The following is an 18,875-nucleotide window of genomic DNA, read 5'->3' on the forward strand; positions in this document are numbered from 1 at the left end:
GGGGTTGATGTGAATGGGGGTAGAGGACACTACTGTGACACACTATGTGTTCTTCATGCTATCTTTTTATTGGGAGCTTGATGGCACTGCCCAGTCACCCCCAACCCCCCCGTCCTTCCCCAGAGATATTTGATTTCCTCCATTTTGTCCAGGTAGATATCAACCTCTGAAATGTTGCATATTTCTAGTTTAGGGTAAGCCCTGGTTCACAGCAATGCAGTTTGTGTTGTGTCCATTTTGTAGTGTGTTATGGACACACTTTTTGATGCATTTTGCATTTTTAGGGTTTTTGTTTGGGCCAACTTGTTGCTGGGCAGAATAAAAATGCAGAAAACATCAAAAACACATGAAAAATGCACAACATGCAGCTTCACCATTGAAGTCTATTGAACCAAAAATGCAACATTTTGCATTTTAAAAAGTCCCGGATTCTTTCCAAAAAACACGGTGGCTCAAAAAAGCATAGATGTGAACGTGTCCCATAGGAAGCCATGTTAAATGGATTTTTTTGCTTTTCTGCAAAAAGCACTAAAAACGCATTGGTGTGAACCAGGCCTTAAGCCTTGACATGCATGCACTGGGCACAGTCTAGCCAATCAGTACTTTATTTTTTAGCCAGCCATAGATGAAGAACACCAGTCCACCCCATTCCCTGTTCTCGCTTATCTGGTAATCCAAGAACACCTGTTCTAAGTAATAGGTAATGTAATAGGTGCTTGTCTAATTGCTGTTTGTGTTTGCCCAGCTCATCAGGGGAGGGGTGAAGGGAAATACTATAGATTGTCAGCTCTGAATCTGCTGGGGCTGCTGACATCACATCTAAGATGGCGGCATCCAACAGCAGTTACATGGCTTTTAGAAGTCTACAAAAGGCTTGTACAGATATATACCATACATAAAATACAGTAAATGGGAAGAATTTAGTTGAAATGAATGGCCTGGCAGCAGTGTCTCTAAAAGCACCCTTTTATAAAAAAAAAGGAACTATAATTTTCTTTTAAAAGATTAGACTGTATAATATGCTGCCACTCACAATTTTTGTGCCAGGCATTTTCAATATACCGTGCAGAGTAGTACAATTTCACATATTATTTTAAAAAAAATGTATTTTAAGGCTTTTTTACAATTCTGACAAATACGTTTTTCATCTACTCAGAAAAAGTGAATGTTCTCAGCGTATGACAGCTCTGCTTTATGGCTTACCTGTTAGTCTAACCTCATGTTGTGCATTTATCTCTGGCTTTTCCAGTAAGAAATCATATGACTTTACGTTTCTCTTTCCAGAATCTGTAGTTGAGTACGCTATGAAAAATAAACTTTACTGGGTTGTAAATCTGAGTACAAGTGGATAAATAAATGCTTTAAACCTTTCCTGACCATATAGCATTAAAACATTTAATCCTTTCATGACCAGAGACCCTATTTAATAGAATCAGTGTGCATCAGTTAACTTGACTGACTTTTCCTTCCAACAATTATTTTTAAATTTTTTACAAACATATAGGCTTCTTATTTGGTACACTGTTTCAAATAAGTATTCTCTGTTATATTATTATTATATTAATGGCTTACAAATGGATATTATCTTGAATATTAACACTGCACTTGTATCTTATTATTAGAGTACTAAACTATACCAGGCTAGTGTGAGCTCTGCAAGCTGAAAGGTTTTGTTTGTTAACAAATATGAGAGCTTTATTAAATATCCTTCTCTATTTATTATAGGCTTACAAATGGAAAATATAATTTTTTAATAATGTAACTGTATCTTACAATTAGATTACTAAACTGTACTATACCATCTTCAGGCCGATGTGAGCTCTACAGGATCTAAGGTGTGTTTGTTAACAAATAGCTGTCAGTTACAGTTACATAGTTAGCTGGGTTGAAAAATGACACTAGTCCATCTAATTCAACCAATATAAAAAAGAAAACACAAATAGAAACTTCCATTTACACTATCCTATACCCATAACTGATCCAGAGAAAGGCAAAAAATGCCAATCCAAATCACTCCAGTGAGGGAGAAAAAAAGATCTGTCAGCTGTTATGCTGAAACACTGATTAGTTCTTGAATGTTAGTAGAGACTAGAGGTCAAACAGTCTGAACTCTGGCTGTTCGGGCATATGGACAATCGCCCAAACCTTTGCTTGTTTGGAAGGAGCCGAGGATAATACATACTGGTGGTATTTCTACCTCTTCAATATGAGACCTTCCCGTTCTCAATAGCTTCTAAGGAAGTAGCGGATGCTGCCACCTGCTGTGTCCCTTGCAACCGTTGTCAGGGGCACACTGACCTACATGGCCAGGAATACTCAAGTGAATACTTTACTTTAGGCATTACTAAAACTGCTGCCCCCAGGCAAACCAAATTTTTTAAACCTTTTTTTTTGCGGTGGTACATGTTCTCCAGGGCAGAGTCCCTTATCCCCCCCTACACACACACTCAGCTGTAATTTGTTTAATCCCTTGTCTATTAGCCTAGGAAATGGACAAATCTGATCTTTAACATTTGGCTCCCATTGCCTTCAGTGAGGTATGGATTTGGCACTTGAACTTTACTCATGTTCACAGAAACCTGCTTGAACCAAACCCAGATGTGTTCACCTTATCCCTGACAAAGACTACAGCTGCCAAACACAGTAATGGGTTGAGGGTTAGCAATGAGTTCCTGTACACATTTTCAGCTGTTAAATTAACAGCAGATTAATGTTCACTCAGCATAGGGCATTGTACTGAGGCACGCCAGTCTACAGCTTATGGTCAGGAGGGGGTTTAAAAAACATATCCAAGCTGATTTTGTTTCTTTGGTAAAATTAGGAAGAAGACATAAAATAAGATGCTGTAAGAGAATTTTTAATCCAGTGCAAATTAAAAATTCTAATTCCATGCAGGAACCAGTGCAATTCTGCAATTCTTAATGATCACTTAGTTACCTTAAACAGAAGTAGCCACACCTGGGCTTGAAATAAATATATATACAGTCTTAAAGATTATTTCCTTGCATAGTATATTTTTTACATAGTTACACTGGTCCAGCTTGGGACAATGTAGCTATGTAAAGTATATACCATACCTGGTCCATACTCCTGGATGCTACAACCTATGGAAGTAGACACTGCTACTGCAGTGATGGTCCTGTACTGAGTAGCTGGCTTGAAACATTGTCATTGTGTCCTGTTTAGTGTGATCAGTTTTTTTTTTTAGGAAAGCAGAGGGGCTGGCAGGAACACCAGGGAATTCACACAAAGGACCCAATACAAAGACAACAGGATGCCTTTCCATACAAGTACATGGTACAGCAGGCACATATCTGGAATATGAAATGTTGCATTTACATATTCTTTAAGAGTGTAAAACTAAATGCTGTTCTCATGCCTTTTAATTATGAGGCTCTACTATTTGACACATGCACTCCTAAATTCTAACTCTGTGTCCATTAAAAAAAAACTAAATTGCCTGATTGTGTGGCCACTTATCCTGAAGTGATTGCAGTTCAGGCATGATGACATTGAGATTGGGCAGGAGAGTACATGTATGGTAAACTGGGAGAGTTCAAGTCACTGGGGCCCTTGATTATGTTTTCAGAGACCATAGAACAGTCTAAGCCATAACCTTCCTGTCCTTCCTGAAATGCAGATGCAGTGTGAAAAAAAAGTTTTATTTTTAAGAATTACATTTTTACAGTATAAAACCGAATCTTTTTCTATTTTGGATGAGTAGGGAATGGGGACAAAATATAATTTCAAGGGTTTTTTTAATCTTTATCACATTCAAAAAATGTTCCTGTCATGGTCTGAAGTCATGCTCGGAGACCAGTAGCTATAACAGTAGAGAGGCTCTCACCGACCAGCTGTTTAAGTACAGAAGTAGGTCACCCTGTCAGACATGGGCTCACCTAAGATGCGGAGTCTAAGTACTAACCGGTGTTCACCAGAGCTCCTGATGGTGGAGATGGGTTTTGCTGCATGTCAGTACCAGGTCACGGTCCTCAGGATCATCCCACCAGGAGGTGAGGAAGCCGGCCTCCATTAACAGAGATATAATAGGTAAGGATCAAACAGAAGCACAGTTAGTAAACAATCCAAAGGTCAGTAACGAGTGGTTGCAGGTTGGGATCGAGCAGAAGCATAGTCGAGGAACAACCCAAAGTTCGGTAATGAGTGGTAGCGAGGCTACAGACGGCAGCAGGATTGACAACAGTAAGATATTGGCTGGAGAGAGCACAATAGTCTGGCAAACAAGAAATGCAGAGACATGGCTTAAATCAGGAAATTCATGGGAGGAGCAAAGAGTTCAAGGTTTAAGAAAAACAGGGTATAAGGCAAGGCAAGGAATTGTCCAGGGAGCTGTCCAGCATCCCAGGTGGCTCAGCAGGAAGACACATGGCCAGACAAGCAAAACTCACCAGGTTCAGGCCCAGATCCTGACAGATCCTTAACTAGCCAAGTAGACACAACAGGAAGAGAGAGGAAAGCTTTTGAAAGTAAGGGTAAATCGCACCTTAGACAGTTATCATCTGAACACGTCATCATTGGAAGATTTCCTCTTGATTTTTCTGCCTTCAGTAACCTTTTGTATTAAATTGTTTGGCTACATGTACAATGGAACTGCCGTAGACAATAACTCTACTGGCAGCAGAACAACGCTAAACATGGTACTGTGTTTAGTGCTTGATTATTTATTCCTTTCATTGGTCAGAGTACTTGCCATTGAAATGAAATGAAATGCCAAGTTTGGCTTTTTTTGGACAAAACTTTTATTGAGTTGAGTTCAGGGGCATTGGCAAAAAAACACCAAAAGCTCCTAAACTCACATTTAGGAGCAGCAGTGTACATGAGGCGTAGAGGCCTAACTGTATTGTCTATTTTGTAAAGCACTGCGTAAAATGAAACTATATAAATAATATATAATAGTAAATCTTGTTCCAGATTACCTCTCACTTTCAATCCTGGTGGCTATAAAGCACAAAGGAAGAACAAGGGAATAGTCATCGGAATTACCTCTGCTCTCCAAACAGCTGACCTGTCTCCAGTACTAGTGTAATAAGTCAAAGAGAGCCAAATGAGAAATCCTTACAAGTCTGACATTTTTATTGTTCAATTGGTTACAACAAGCAGTAACTAGATTAAAAATAAAGACTTTGGACACCACAGTATTTTTCATTTAGCGCTCTCTTTGACTTATTGCACTTGTATTTCTCAACTTGGGTGAATGTCCTCTCCTGGGGTTTCTCTGTCTTTGCAGTGAGCTGCTGAAAACAGGCCAATTGGGCTCAAGTAAAGACTTTGTTCACATTTTGATAACCTGTGAAAATCCATGTCCATTACCGCTCTACCACTAAATCTTTATCCATTATTGATCTTCCTGCCTTGTCCTGCATTATGTCTGTGAGTGGTAGTGGCCATCTTGGCAGATGCAGAGCTTTGCTTCCTCATCTCTCCAACAAGGAACATTGAGCAGCATATCCATAAATCACACGCCAAATCTCCTGAGAGTTGCAGTCAGAGGTAGCAGTGCCTTTATCTCATACTGCAGATATACAACTATGAGGCTGCAAGTGACTAGGCACCATCAAATACCAGAAAGTGCACTACTATATTTCAAAAGGAATTCCAGAAAGTTTATTTTTTAATGTAAATGCTGGCACATTTAACTAAATGTCCCCTATTACATAGCAAATCTTTTTTGAGTTCAGTTTCAGTTACAGGAAAAGATTATACAGTAATTGTAAAACCGCAACAATAACCTGCTACTAAAAGTACAGTATGTACCCTAGCCTAGAGCACAGCAATAAGGCAACTGGAAAGTGTAGGTCACTGAAAGAATCCTATTTTTTATAGATTGGGAACATAAAGCAATATTCTAATGCTATTGTTATACAGGATTTATATAGCACCAACAATTTTTGCAGCACTTTACAAAATTGTGTAATTATAATTACCACACAATGGTGTGTAATAGGACCAACAGCCTAAAAAGTCAGCAATGAGGCTTAAAGTGTATTTCTATTTTGCAGTCAAATTTGAGAAACCCTCATTATATATTTGTTATGTGTTCCCATTCACACACAAATACTCCTTACCATGGTAACTGTTTTTTAGAGCAGGTTTATGCATAGGACACATTAAACAGGCTTTTGTAGCCTTGAATAGACGGCAATGGGCAGATTTAACAAACAATGCTGAACCCAAGTCTTGATTTTTTTTTAATCAAAGCTGGCCACAGACAGAGCAATTTTCTTTCCTGCAATCCATGAGTGTTAATGGAGGAATTCCTTCCGTGGAGTCATTGTGTTCTTCCATTCAGGGGAAGGGCAGGGGGAGCCATCCCCGCCAGCAGAACACAGTAATTACTGTTAGCGGGTATGAAAGCCGCTAGCAATAACAGCATATAGAATCCATCGGCCTGCCCATACATGGTTCGAATCTCGCCCAGTCCCGCCCAGTCCCTGCTAAACTAGCTGAGATTCGAACTGGTCCAGATGGCCAGTTTAAAGGTTCCAAATCATACAAACAATATAGTCCTCTATATGCAGCATGTCAATACGCGGTTCATCATTGATTTACTAGGCAAGACGATACAGATTATATTGGGATATTAACATATTTTGAAGAGTACAAGCATAACCATTATGCCTGTACACCATACAAATCACATCAAAAAGGAAAAGCAAAAAAAGGGAATTGTCACCAGACCTAGTTGCCAGCATGCTTCTCAATTAACCAGGAAAGTGTACTCTACATAGAACTATGGTTTAAAGTGTATTTCCACTTTTCCAGCCAAACTGGGATCACATCTACTTTAAATTTGTTACATGTTCCCATTAACGTAGCATGACAAAACAAAAAATAAATGGTTACCTTTTTAAGTGCTTTTTACTTGATTAACAGTCGTTATATGCTCTATAGAATAATGTTTAACACAACCTTGTCTATACTGTGTTCATACCTCCTCAATATGTAGACTAGATCTGAAGACTGTCTGTTCTAACAAATGTTAATGAAGAACAGCTCACACCTGTGTGTGGATAAAGACATGATAAGACAGAAATTCCAGATCCAGAAGTTCTTAGAATCAGCCATGACACTTCCTCCTTAGAAACCTCTAAAAAGTAAGAAATATTGTATTTTTTTTTATTTTATTTTTTTTTAGGTATGGTGTGCAAATGGTAACACATAATAAAGACATGATAAGACAGAAATTCCAGATCCAGAAGTTCTTAGAATCAGCCATGACACTTCCTCCTTAGAAACCTCTAAAAAGTAAGAAATATTGTATTTTTTTTATTTTATTTTTTTTTAGGTATGGTGTGCAAATGGTAACACATAATAAACATAGAGTTTTCTCAGATTTGACTGCAAAAGTGAGTAAGTAACTCCCAAAGGAAGAATCATTAAGTCTAGAGTGAGCATCGCAGGAGACGTAAGCTATGCACCCCATACCTTCTTAAGTTTTGCCAGGATACCCCTTGTCACAGTATAGGTGCTCTGCCCTTTATTAATTTCTGCTTTAATCCCCGCATTAATCCCTTGTGCCAAATGTTCCCAAATTCCATTAATGTATGTCCTCCGTGTCACCCTGCCAAACGCTGTCTTGTGCCCAAATGTAGTACATCCCTAATTAATACCTTACTTTTTGTGCCAGAGGAACTACTTCCCATCTCTAATGTAATTAGTGCCTTTCCTGCCAAATGGTCCCTAATTCAATCAATGCATCCCCTCCATTGTCATCCAAATGTCCCCAAACTCAATCAAGGCATTCCCTCCATTGTCATCCAAATGTCCCCAACCTCAATCAAGGCATCCCCTCCATTGTTATCCAAATATCTCTAAACTCAGTCAAGGCATTCCCTCCATTGTCATCCTGCTAATGACCTCCCTCCACCTCTCGCCCTGCCTTGGTTTAAGAGGTTGGTGCTGGGCTCTTCCCGGGCATCCACTCTGCTGTGCAGCCACAGAGGGAACCCAGCTGCGGCGGGACACTAGTGGCCAGACTCTGCCTAAGACTGCTGCCAGCTCTGCTGAGACTACCACATCAGCTCTGCCTGAGACCACCACATCAGCTCTGCCTGAGACCACCACATCAGCTCTGCCTGAGACTGCTGACAGCCCTTCCTGAGCCCACCACATCAGCTCTGCCTGAGACTACTACATCAGCTCTCCCTGAAACGCTGCCAGCTCTGCCTGAGACTACCATATCAGAGCTGCCTGAGACGCTGCCAGCTCTGCCTGAGACTGTGACGAACGTGGGATCACCGCCACCAATATGCGACAATCCCACGATCGCTGTCACCAATATGTGACGACCACGATGTCAGACCCCAGCCCTTCTCACTAAACTTGTGACCGAAGGACTAGCCAATCTAAAACCGCGATGTCACGTGCGTAACAATGCCACACCCAGCTGCACCCTGCACAACAATTTTCCAGATAATTGGACCACAATCGATGTACCGGCAGCCTGAGCAATTGTTTCTGGGTCAGGTTAATTACGCAATTAACCCTTCACACTGCCACCACCTCCTTTTTGTACAGGGAAAGAGGAAACTCGGCGATATCAGTTATAACACTATTATGGTTGAGGTAATCGTCTGTATAATACGGTTATACAGAGGGTTAAACAAACAGTAGCATTCTCTTTAGAGGCAGGAATTCGTAAATTGCAATACAGAGCTATAGAAACAGTTCAACACTTTCAGAAGGAAAGATTTATTACTAAAAGGTCAAACGGGTGCAATAAAATATTTACAGAAAAAGATGTAACTAAGATATATATATATATATATATATATATATATATATATATATAAATATACAGAGACCAACAGCAAAGAGATATCAGAGAGAGATGAAAGGGTGTCAGGGATGCGGGTGTGACCAGAGGTGTGTGTACTGACACAGGGAAACGCAGGCTTCAGATATGGGATAAAGATGTCAGGAATCTAGGAATGACCAGAAAGGTGTGGACTGACACAGGGAAACGCAGGTCTCAGGTACAGTATAATACAGTTTATTATTAGCCACCCAGATATATATATATAAACGCACAGTGAACAAACCAACCTTCCAACGAAGCAGGAACACAGGCGTAGTCAGGGCTGGAGAGGTGGAACGGTCAGGCCGGCCGTAGGGTTCTGTAATGACCGTTTGGTGGTACCTCTAGTGGTCCCCAGGACAGGATTCCCCAGTGCGCGGAGTCTAAGTCCCAGTCTGCTTATTCACCAGGGCCCCTGATGGTGGGGATGGACTTGGAGCAGATAGGAACCAGGTCGCGGCCCCTGAGTACACCTGCTAGTGGTAGAGGGGTCCGCCAGAGGTATGTGCAGGTACGGCTGGATCCGTGCAGGATGGATGGATGGCAGAGTAGTTAGCGTGGTCAGACAGGCCAAGTCAGCAACGTGCGGGCAGCAAGGTACCGAAAGGAGCAGGCAGAGAATGGTCAAGGTCACAAGCCGGGTTCAGTAACTCACGGACAGCGCGGTACAGGGGATCAGGCAGAAGGATGGTCAGGCAAGCCAGGGGTTCAACAGGAGACGGTCAGCAGAGGTCAGAATCAAGCCGGGTCAGCAACGAAGCAGAAACACAGGATACCAGGTACAGAGGCTCATGGGAAAACATACACCAAGGCCCAGAGCACAGGCCTGGTCATGGCTTAAATACACCTTTCTGCAATCAGCCCCAGGTTTGCTGATTGCACGTGTGAGCTTCTGGCTGCTGAGAGCACCCGCTGGTCAGCTCTGGTACTGCAGCCCACACGGCAGGGGAGTCCCACCACCAGTGCTGAATCCATTCCTCACAAAATAAGACAATTTATTAAGACTAACAATACAAATATAAACGCAGTGCACCAAACCCCAAGCTAACACAAATACATACAACAAGGTGAAACAAACCCAAACCTAAACTGATATAGATACACAGGTACATACACATATAGAGCACAACGTAGTCAGGCAGGCCGGGTCGATAACTATCGGGCAGGTAGGTACAGGAGGAGCAGGCGGAGAGTAGTCAGGTCACGAGCCGGGTACAGCAACTAACGGACAGGTAGGTACAGGGGGTCAGGCAGAGAATGTTCAGGGTCACAAGCCAGGGATCAAACAGGAGAAGTCAGCAGAGGTCAGGATCAGGCAGGGTCGGCAACAAGTCAGGCAGAAACAGGAACAGGAATGCAGGTTACAAGATACAGGGGCCCATGGAAAAACACACACCAAGGCACAGACTGCAGGTCTGGCCATCCCTTAAATACACCACCTGCAATCAGTCCCAGGTGATGGCTAATTGCCCGAAGTGAACCTCTGGTTGTTGAGAGCACCCGCTGGCCAGCCCTGGTACTGCAGCCCACAAGGCAGGTGAGTCCCACCACTATTGGCAAGTCCATTACTGACAGTGGGTTAAGGTACTTGCCAAAGTCTTGGGTTAGCAGATCCAAGTTTCAGAGCGAAAGGGCACGGGTCTCCCCAGGTGGTACTGATTTTACAATGGTAGATGTCTTCAACTCTTCTCTTAGGCCTGACAGCCCAATTTGTAGTTCCCCAGCTGGAGGTCTGGGCGTGGACCTAAACTAGAGCCAAAATCTTGTTTAGTTCATATTTTGGCTCATAACTTTTCCTATGCACAAGTGACACTCCACCCGCGGGTAGATTATTATGCAGACACGTCTGAGGATTGATTAGATATGAATTATGAAATTCTACACTGAATGGTTCACGAGATCTATTTTTCTGCTTTTCTATGTATTCCAACCACGAAGAGTAACCTGCGAAAGCCAGCTGATACCGGACCAGGCCCGGCCCAGTGAGTACAGAAAATGGACTATATCATGCCTGCAGGAAAGCGCTGAGGAGCTGGTCCTTATCTGGAGAGGCCTAGCAAAATATGATCTGGTTGCAGCTCACCGGGGCTGGATTACAAGTATTTTGAGCTCTCTCTCTGCACTACTCCCCATTGAGTGACTGTTGTCTGTTTTAATAAAGCTTTAAGTGTTTTCCATCTGCCTTGTGTGTTCTGTCCTGCCTACCCTTCATCACACCCCTATAGACATACGTATTGTTGCATTCGTAGTGGGTTATGGAGATTGAGTTTCTATTCAACTGCTGAAGGTGGGTTTGGAAATGTCCATTGCATAAGAATGAACTTATGGGGCTGAAATAAGACTAACACAATTTCTTCACCTATATAAGGTTCATATGGAAGATGCTCTGCACATCCCAGAATGCAAGTGAGGGGGTCTTCAGGAATGTTAATTTGGAACACTCCACTCAGCATGCTAAGTAATGCACAAGCTTTAGTCAGTTCCATAGAATGTGCAGGAGTTAAGTCTTGAAATCTTTAACTCGTTAGGACAGACAGTGTTTAAATGTATTTATTTATTTTACAATTGACGGAGTTGACCATTAGAAATCCTTGGTCACCCAGAGGTGAAAACTGAAGTGTTGCACCCAGCGTGCTACTGCAAATTGTGGGTGTGGCAACAGCAAGGAAGGCAGAGTTCAGGGATCCGTAGTATGTAACACAGGTCAGTAGTATGTAACGTAGAGGTCAGGAGTATGTAATGCAGAGTGCAGGGGTCAGGTGTACGGAACACAGAGCTCGGGGATGAGAAGTACAAAACACAGAGTACAGGGCTCAGGTGTACATAACACAGAGTTCAGGAGTCAAGATTAGGCAACGCACAGTGCAGGAGTCTGAAGCATGCAATGCAGAATGCAGGGGTCACAAATATATACACGTATCTGCATTTTAGGCATCAGAAAACTGCCAATCCCTCTATAACACATCCAGCACAGTACTGAGGACCATTCATTAGAGCCAGCACTCTTGTATAGCCTGCTGCCCCCCTGACACTGACCTCCAGCTGCCCTTTCACCCCCTCCCAGCTTGCAAAGATCGATTCTGCAGCATGCTTTGCCCTAGGCATACAAGACTCTTCATTCCCCACTGTAGCACAGACACATCCCCTGGTTTTAGGTGATTAGGAAAGACAAGAAAAGACTCTACAGGATCTTCATATTAGTGTAACCAATTGAGGCTACTGCTTTCAGTAGCTTCTCACTTCATGCATGTTAAAGGTTAAAGTGGCCATAGATATCTGAACATGGCTGGGTGCTGTGCATGATCTGATCATCATGTTTGTTATCTTTAGTACCGGCTTTGGCCACACAAAGTTATGGTTGTACAAGCATATGCAGATAGTCCTGCTTTCTGCCTCAAGATCCTTATAAAGTTCCATGCCTATGAAATTATTGTCCTCTCCAACCAAAATCTGACAGATCAAGAAATAATTAACTCAAATCAATGAGCACTTTAGCCTTGCACCATTCACAACGATATAGCCATACTGGGTTAATGACAATAGTCAATCAGTCATTAAAACTCAGTTATCTGATTTGGACAAACAGGATTATTATAATTATATAGGATGTATATAGCTCCAACAGTGTGTGCAGTGCTTTACAAAATGGGGGCAGACAGTACAGGTTTAATACAATTTGATAGGAGGGATCCGATGGCCTTGCTTGCTAGAGCTTACAATCAAGTGATACAAAAGGTAATAACTGTTAGGGTTGAGCAGATGGAAAAAGTAAAAGTACAGTTTATTAGAGGCAGGAGAAGCCTCCTTGAAAAGATATACAGAGTAGGAGATAGTTGGACAGATTGGAGTAAGGAGTTTCGGAGCACGTGTGAGGCTCCTGGAGAAGAGCATGGGAGGAGATGACAAGAGAGCTAGAGAGCAGAAAGTCATGAGAACAGTGAAGAGAACGGTTTTGTTGATATTTTGAGATGAGGTTGGTAATGAAGCTGGGGCAGAGTTGTGGATGGCTTTGTAGGTTGCTGTTATTTTTTTTTAACTTTATGCATGAAATGTGCATTTACTATTTTTTGTTTTGGGAGCCTGTAGAGGATTGCAGATCGCTGGTGCCATGCAAGACTCCTGCAGACCTGTCAGTGTATCTGTGTGTTTGTACCTTGTACTGGCAAGCAGATACAGACTGGCAGGAAGAATCAATCAACAGCGCCATGGTAGTTAATTGAGGACTACAAACCTACAGCCTTAAAGGCTGTCGGAACTTGTAGTTTCCCATTCACAGAATCCTGTGAATGGGTGACATGGCTGGGAGGGTGGAGCCCTGCACAGCCAGGTTTTTTTTTTTAAATTGTGACAGCTAGCGGGGGGGGGGGGGGGGGAAGATCCCCTGCTAGCTGTCAAAGCAGGGGATGGGGGACAGAGCAGGGGTTACCTGGTTTGAAAACCTGGTAACCTTAGTATTTGTCTGCAAATTTAGTCCATTTTGATGGACAGGTTTGTAAGAGGGTACATAGGCACTGCAAAGAGAATACAGAACCCCCGTCTTCCTTCGAGAGTCAGCATGGTGAGTGTTGCGGTCTGAAACGCTTTGATTCTTTTTCTTACATAGAGCGCATATAGAAAGTATCTTATTTCTAATTCATCTTTTCATCTTGTTCCCGTGATCACCACCCACTGACCAGAAGCACAAAACGGCAAAGTAAAAAGCCCACATAGAATAAGCTATTACCTCCCCTAGTAGCGATTATTTAGAGCCTATTTACGCTCAGTGTTCAGATGCAGGCGCATTGCACGTTAACTCCTTTTCCCACAACTTCCAGGGAGGATAAGTTTGTCTGCTTCCCTCACTCAGCAGCAGAGAGGCAGAGGTAGCTGGGCAAATGATCTGCAGCCAAATGAGAGGCCCTTCACTGTCAGAACTGGCATTTTGCAGCCCAGCAGGAGCCTAATTGTATAAAGTTTCTTAAAGGATAAGTTCATTTCATAAGTTCAAAAAAAAATAACAATAATAATATAAATGCAACTTTTTTTTGCAGGTACAAAAATGTGCATTTATTATTACTATTTTTTGGAGCCTGTAAAGCTAATGCCATGCAGGTCTCTAGCACACTGTCAGTTTAATCGGAGTGCTCGTAACTTATACAAGCAGACAGTTTAACACTGACAGGAAGACTGAATGTACTCCACAGTGCCAAGTTAGTTAATTGAGAACTGCAAGCCGACATCTGCAAAGGATGTCGGGACTTGTAGTTCATTCATTTACAGAACTCTGTGAATGAATGGCGCAGCCTTGTGGGCAAAGCCCTAAAAACGTTTGGAACATGTAATACAGTATGTTCCCAAGATGAACTGATCCTTTAAAAAGACCCAGCTACTGTGGGGAGCCCTTCAAGATTGCTACCGGAGTACTGCAGTTCCAGTGAGGTGGTGCTTTGTCCTTGTGCCTTCGATCCCTCCAGCTGTTCACCTGGGTTACTAGAGCTCCCTGGACTTCACTGAAAGAGATGCTATTTAACTGAACTCTCTATATACTGAGCAACAGAGATATTGCTGTGAAGAGTCTATGTTTGTAAAGCTTTCATTATCTGTTTTGTATTACTCTGCAGTTACATAGTTACATAGTTAGTCTGGCTGAAAAAAGACAAAAGTACATCCAGTTCAACCATTAAAAGAAAAAAATAAAAAAAAAGTTATAATCCTACACACACAGTTGATCCAGAGGAACGCAAAAAAAACCCCAGTAAAGCATGATCCAATTTGCTCCTTCAGGGAAAAAAAATCCTTCTTGATCCCCCGAGAGGTAATCGGATATTCCCTGGATCAACTTTACCTATAAATGTTAGTATCCAGTTATATTCTGTGTATCTAAGAAAGAATCCAGGCCTTTTTTAAAGCACTGAGCTGGCCAGAACCAGCTATTGAGGGAGTCTATTCCACATTTTCACAGCTCTTACAGTGAAGAAACCTTTCCATGTTTGGAGATTAAATTTCTTTTCCTCCAGATGTAAAGAGTGCCCCCTTGTCCATTGTGATGACATCAGGGTGAATAGCTCTACACCGAGTTCACTATATGAACCACTGATGTATGTATACATGTTAATCATATCCCCCCTTATGTATTATACATGTTGATCATATCCCCCTTAATCTCCTCTTCTCAAGAGAGAATAATTTAAATTCCTCTAATTTTTCCTCATAGCTGAGCTCCACCATTGCTTTTATCAGTTTGGTTGCCCTTCTCTGTACTTTCTCCAGTTCCCCAGTGGAGTGCAGTGTATGCATGCTCTGTTGCCATTTGACCCCGTTTTGCATTATTGGTTCCACCTTGCACCGGTTTAGTAAACAGCAAGTTCCAGCTACTCCATCTGACCTTTTGTGCTGATTACTAATGCTCTTTTACATCATGAACAGGATTGGCTGTGTCAGACAATCATGATGGGAGTGATGTAACAGTGTGTAACAGTGGTGCCTGGTAGTACTTTTCAAGAGGGAAGTTGGCAGCCTAATGCCCTTGCAATGATAACCCCTAATTTCTGTCAAGATTCCTACCACAAAATATTACCCAAGTACACAAGACTAGGTCAGGACTTGGATAACTGGGCCAAGGGATTGTAGGACCTGATCCAATTAGCAGACTGTCAGCACCGGTGGTAGTGAGCTATTATTGATCTTCAACTTGGGGTTCTCCAGGGCGAGTGTCTAAGCCCCAGCCTGCTTCTTCACCAGAGCCCCTGATGGTGGGGATGGACTTGCAGCAAGCTTGGACCAGGTCGCGGCCCCCAGGTACACCCAGCGGAGGTTGAGGAGACCACTTGCGGGAGCAGAGTATAAAGGGAGGAGACAAACGGAATCCGATAGGTAAGTTGCTCAGGCAAAGTGGTCTAGTCTGAGCACGTCTTATATAGACTGGCAACCAAGGAAGCGGGTCAGGAAGTGATGGAAGGGAAGGAAATAAAACCCAGAGGACAGCAGACGATGCCCATAGATGAGCACAGACAAACACTTGAGAAGGGATCAGGAACAGGACTGCAGCAAGAAGTAAGAACACAAACAAGAACTGCAGGCTAACTTTTGACACAGGCAGAGGTTAGAGGAGGGGCAAAAAGGTTAATTCTGCACCTCATAGCAGAAGAGCAGAACTCTCTTGACATGGTAGTTAACCTCTTAGAAGTGATGACAGTGGTGCATAGCCAAGTGGCAACCTCAGGAGACCTTAAGGACCACTTCATTGGCAGGAAGTGGGGGAATCTACAGTATTCAACAATATGCAATGGAACTGCAAGACACAGCAGCAGAGATACGTTGTAGAGAAACTGTCTGAGTAGACAGGTTTGGCTGGGGTGATGTGGACAGACGGCTGAAGGAACAATCATTAGATGGACTGCTGTTTGACAAGGTCAGGGAAACCTTGCAAGAGAAAGATAGCAGCAAACCCAAGTTAAAATTCTATGAACTGTTAGAAGTGGCCATAGCATGTCAGGAGCAGAGGTGTACAGGCTCGGACATACTCATGGTTAATGTATTGGGGATATGATAGAGTACAGGCACAAATGAGTGCTCACCCTCAGTCCAGGAGTAGAAATTGTACAGATGGGGAAAAATAGATAAGTTTGGAATTCAGCTTGTGCTATCAGAAATGCCCTTCAGCACATCACTGTTCTACAGATCAGCTATTTAAGAAGTTGCGCGTTTCCTCTCAGCTTGAACAAGTATGGAAATTCTTCTTACACCTTTCTCATTAATGAGGTCCATTGGCCACATAACTGCCACTACGTTCTTCACGTTTCTTTGTAATCTATAGAGACAGTCACTGTAATGCCAGAAATCCCAAGATTTGTATGTAGTTTCTGATATATTTCAACTATTACGTATGGTACTAACAATCATTTAACAGTCAAGCATATTTCCCATATAATGTTAGATTGAACAGCCAAAGATTTTGACCTTGTCTGCATGCTTTATGTATTGAGTTGCAACCATACAATTTATTGTTTGGCTCTTTGTGTTAGCGGCTGTTCCTAATAAATTTCCCACTTTATATGTAAATGTAAGACACATTTTTTTAATTGAAATTATTTGGATACCCTCAATTTGTGTCTTTCTTCACCTCCATGTAACGTATAATGTATTTAGATAGAAGGTTTTTTATTATATCTAAAACTTTACAATGGATTTTTAGCATAGATTGTATGCTCAGTGTTGCACCTCTAGCTATGAGTGGTTACTATACATATTATTGATATTTGGTATTCATTAATATATCTTTTCATTTTGGAAGGTTATAACCTCTGTCAGATTTTTTTTTTGGAGATTTCCTTTCACTTCCTGTCCCATAGCCAAACAGGAAGTTAGAGGCAATCCCTGCAAATTAAGGGAATCACATAGGGGACCTCCAGGTCACCAGAACTAGTGTCCCCATTGGAAGATTTCCCCTCTATTACTTTTCTCGGGCAACCCAAAATTTGAGATTTTCTTTACTTTCACTTTCAATGATAATTGTTAAAACAGAACAAATAGAGAGGGTGAATCTCTTTAACTGCTTCCTGCCCACCAAATAAGGAAATGACGGACAGGTTCTCTCGTTCTGGGAGGACGTCATATGACGTCCTCCCAATCTAACTGAGCCTGCGCATCCCTGGGGGTGCGCAGCAGGGCAATTGGTGGTGCACTGTGTCCCTGGGACAAAGCGGATCACTGATCAGTAGAAAGAGCCGATGACGTTGGCTCTGTCATGTGATCAGCTGTGTCCAATCACAATCAATTGCATGTAAATAAGGAAATGCCGGTTATTTGTATTCCTCTCCTCACGAGCTGTCACGCTGACAGCTCGTGAGGAGAGGAGAGCCGGTAATCGGCATTCCTCAGAGGGGACATGTAGCCCCATCAGTGCCACCTGTCAGTGTCCATCAATGCCACCTATCAGTGTCCATCAATGTCACCTGTCAGTGCCACATCAATGCCACATATCAGTGCCCATCTGAGCTGCCTTTAAGTGCCACCTATCAGTGCCAGTCAGTGCCATCTATCAGTGCTGCCAATCAGTGCCATCTATCACTGCCGCCTATCCGTGCGCATCAGTGCTGCCTATCAGTGCTCATCAGTGCCGCCTATTAGTGTCCGTCAGTGCTGTCTATCAGTGCCACCTATCCGTGCCATATATGAGTGCTGCCTTTTAGTGCCCATCAGTGCTGCCTATCAGTGCCCATCACTGCAGCCTATCAGTGCCCATCACTGCAGCCTCATTAGCGCACATCAGTGAACGAGAAAAATCACCTATGTACAAAATGTTATAACAGAAACTAAGAAATAACTTCTTTTTTAAAAATGTTCTGTAGTTTTTGGTTTGTTTAGCAAAAAATAAAAAACCCAGAGGTGATTAAATACCACCAAAAGAAAGCTCTGTCTCAAAAAAATGATGAAAATTTCATATGAGTACAATGTTGCATGACCGCTCAATTGTCATTCAAAGTGCGACAGCGGTGAAAGCTGAAAATTGGCCTGGGCAGGAAGGGGGTATAAGTGCCCGGTAGCCAAAGGGTTAGCAGGGATAAAGACAGCAATAAAAACTGATAGGCATTTCACTTCCACTTTCCCTTTCCACTCCACCCAAAACTTAAAAAAAATGTTTTTCCTTCAGTTATACTTTAAATGTAACTTTTAAATGCAAACAGCATAACTACCCGAATTTAACTTAGTGTTACCAAACCCACAACAGTAAAATCAGTCTGTATATGCAGTAAAGTCTTTTATGATCCTCCCCTTCTTCCACAGTCCCCAATCCATCTGCTGATAGAACAGAGCCTTGGGAGCAAGCTGCACATGCTCAGTTTACTGTGTATTGCTTGAGAGGTTTTTTTTTCTTGGGAGAGTGCATGTGATCAGCCAATCAGCACTGTCCAGACAGAGGATCGGGGGACTTGCAGCCTCATTGGACAGTCAGAAGAGAAAAAAAACTCCTCCTACAAGCTTTAACTAGTGCTCTGCTGGACACTGATAGAAGTCACAAGACTGCTATATACTGCTGATGAGAAAAAGTATTTAGCAGTTTATGTTTACTAAAATA

Source organism: Staurois parvus, unplaced genomic scaffold (genome assembly GCF_062004578.1).
Source record: "Staurois parvus isolate SC_StPar_1 unplaced genomic scaffold, SC_StPar_1.0 ptg001132l, whole genome shotgun sequence".
NCBI classification, from domain to species: domain Eukaryota; kingdom Metazoa; phylum Chordata; class Amphibia; order Anura; family Ranidae; genus Staurois; species Staurois parvus.